Source organism: Pongo pygmaeus, chromosome 7, assembly GCF_028885625.2.
Source record: "Pongo pygmaeus isolate AG05252 chromosome 7, NHGRI_mPonPyg2-v2.0_pri, whole genome shotgun sequence".
In the NCBI taxonomy this organism is placed as follows: Eukaryota; Metazoa; Chordata; class Mammalia; order Primates; family Hominidae; genus Pongo; species Pongo pygmaeus.
In genome coordinates, this window is record NC_072380.2 from 156,392,218 (window position 1) to 156,395,000 (window position 2,783).

The following is a 2,783-nucleotide window of genomic DNA, read 5'->3' on the forward strand; positions in this document are numbered from 1 at the left end:
GTCCGTGGGGGGCAGGCCTTCTCCTCACCCTCTCAGGAGGTCCCAGGCTTCTCACCCTGTGCCCGCATTTCTCGCCTCCGCTCTCGCCTCCCCCTCGCCCACCCTGGCGGCTGTCCCCCTTGTACCCCGCAGGAGCAGACCCCGCGCACGTGCACTGGCCGCCCGGGGCCCCCCTAGCCGGACAACTGCGGGGAGACAGCTGTGCCCGCGCGCGGTACCCCCGCCCCACCCTCCAGGTCGGGGCAGCCCCGGGCACCGGCGGTGGTAGTCGGCGTGTCACCTTTCCTGCCATCCGCAGGGCGCAGCGGGCACGTGGCCCCTCCAGATAAGCAGAGCCCGGGGCCCCAGCTCGCTTCCTCACGGTGGGCGGGGGGCAGCCCCGGGCGGCGCCATCTGACGCCCCCGCCCTGCGCGCTCCTACCCCCCACGCCCGCTGCAGTCTGTCGGTCGTGGAGCCGCTCTAGGCCAGGGGTCCCGGCCAGGCGGGAGCGCCAGCCCCTCCCCCTGTCCCGATGTCCCCAAACCCAGGCTCAGTCCCTCCCTCCCCGACCCGATGACACCCTGGGTCCTGGAATGCTGCTAGGGGGCGGGAGACCGGAGAAGAAGCAGGTGCACGGGGAGGTGGGTGTCCTGCCCTCTGAGAGGAGCCCACCCCCGGACCTTGTCCTAGGGCTAAGATCGGGTTCAAGCACCAGCCCATCCCGCCTCGCCCAGGTCCCCGCCCGGTCCCCGCCCGGCCCCTTCCCTGCCACGGCCCCTGCCCCGATCTGCCCCGCCCCTTCCCGGCTCTGCCCCTCTGGCCTCGACCCCGCCCCTTCCCGGTCCCGTCGCTCCGACATCGGCCCCGCCCATTCCCCGCCCACCGTTTCCCTTCCCGGCGCCCGCCCCGCCCTGTCGTGCCCGCCTCTGCCCTGGGATCCCTCCAGCCCCAGCAAGTTCCTCAGGTGGTCCCAGCCTCTGGATCCCCCTCTGCTCTCCCAGAGCGCCTCAGGCAGAGCAGCCAGGATGGGGACCAGGCCCGCCTTACCGGGAATGAGCCTGTCACCTGCTCCTCCCACGCCGCAGCAGGTACGTCTGTCATCAGCACCCACCTTACAGCTGAGGTCACTGAGGCTCAGCGAGCACGTGGCCAACCTACAGGGCCCCTCTCCTCTCCTCCAGGGAAAAGAGAGTGTGGCCCTACTGCCACCCTGGTGATCCAGGCCTGGCTCGGATGGAGATCCGGGCTGGTGGGCTGGACGAGAGTGGCAGGAGGTCTCTCAGGACAGTCCCCAACCCCCAGGCTCTCCACCTATCCCCTGGCTTCCCTCCGTCAGCCTTCCCACCCCCTAGCCCCTCTCCTTGCCCCACGAGCCTGTTGGGGAGGGGCCACTCGGAGTAGAAGGACTCCCAGGGTGTGGGGTCTGGCCGTGCTCACCTGCCTCTCACCTGATGCCATGTTCAGGTTCCCGTGGACCTGTGGCTGCTTGGAGAGGCCGGGGGTCACAGATGGCACCAGGACACTGTGGTGAGGAGTGAGTGTGCTGCCCTGGGGGCAGAGCCTGGACAGGTCCAGTGGCTGGAGGCTCCAGGACACACTCTGTCCCAGGAGGCTGCCCGGAGAGGGCCTGAGGCCCAGCCCCCAGGACGCTCAGCTGTCCTTAGGCAGGGATGCTGAGGGGTGTGTGACAGAGGAGAGAGCCCGGCACAGGGAGGGGTGACCAGAACCAGGGAGATTTGGGACCATCAAAGTTGGGGGTCAGGCCAGGGGTGGGATGAGGGGCAGGGCCTGGGGGCCCAGGCCAGAGGTGCAGACATCACAGCCAACAGCTGGGGCTGAGGGTAACAGGAGGCAGAGGTGAGGGCACAGGGGCCGGACAAGGGCCAGGTAGAGGGTGGGGGCCGCTTCCTGGGGATGCAGAGAGCAGAGCTGTACAGACTGGGGAGCGGGGCTTGGTGCCAGGTTGCCCTTCACCCTCCTTCAGTCTCAATAAAGTCACTAATTAGCATCCTGACCACTCAATTAGTTAGGCTGCATGCGCTTAATTATGACAGAGTGCACCGGTGGGGGCAGGCAGTGCCATCAGCTCCCCCAGCCCCAGGAGCCAGGCTTTATTGACCAGAAAAGACATATGAGACCGTGGCCCACAGCCCAGCTTCCTGATGTGGGGCAGGGTGAGCGGAGGGGTAGGGAGGCAGGCGGGAAGACCCCCACCCTGAGCGTCTACAGGGGTTCCCATATCCTCTGCTCAGCTCCCCCAGGCCCCTGGGAGGGAGTCCTCCCCACTCCACACCTCTGGCCTCTGACTTCCACCTGTACCTGCCTCTTTCTCTCAGACTGCGGTTATCTGAAGGGGTCCAGGCAGGGTGGGTTCATGGCCTGGTGCCTCCAAGTGGAGGCCACACCGCTTCCCAGCCCTTTGCTCCTGGGGCCTGGAGCAGATGTGTCTGAGTCAGCTTCTCTTTGTAGCCTCTGGCGGGCTGACAGTGACTTCAGGAAGGCTCTCCTCCTGCTGCACTCTGGACCTGTTGGCCATGCTGTTCAATTTAGCAAACGTTCTTCCTCACCGCCAACGACAGTGGCCAGGTGCAAGTCCCTCTTGGACAATCTCAGCCCTGGTGACACCACCTTATTTACCACTTCATGAGCAAAAACAGTCCTTTTTTTAAAATGGGGTCTCCTTCTGTTGCCCAGGCTGGAGTGCAGTGGCGCAATCACAGTTCACTGTAGCCTGACCTCCTGGGCTCAAGCGATCTTCCCCTCAGCCTCCCAAGTAGCTAGGACTACAGGTGCACACCACCAT

General features: G+C 65.9%; 1 long non-coding RNA gene across 1 annotated transcript in view; it reads left to right on the forward strand.

Moving 5' to 3' along the window:
* The first annotated feature begins 924 nt into the window (after positions 1-924).
* Positions 925-2,783, forward strand: part of LOC129043143 (uncharacterized) — a 14,479-nt gene continuing 12,620 nt past the window's right edge. Inside the window, exon 1 of the long non-coding RNA XR_010127134.1 lies at positions 925-1,068. This is a non-coding gene — a long non-coding RNA (uncharacterized LOC129043143). The remainder of the gene's footprint in view (positions 1,069-2,783) is intronic.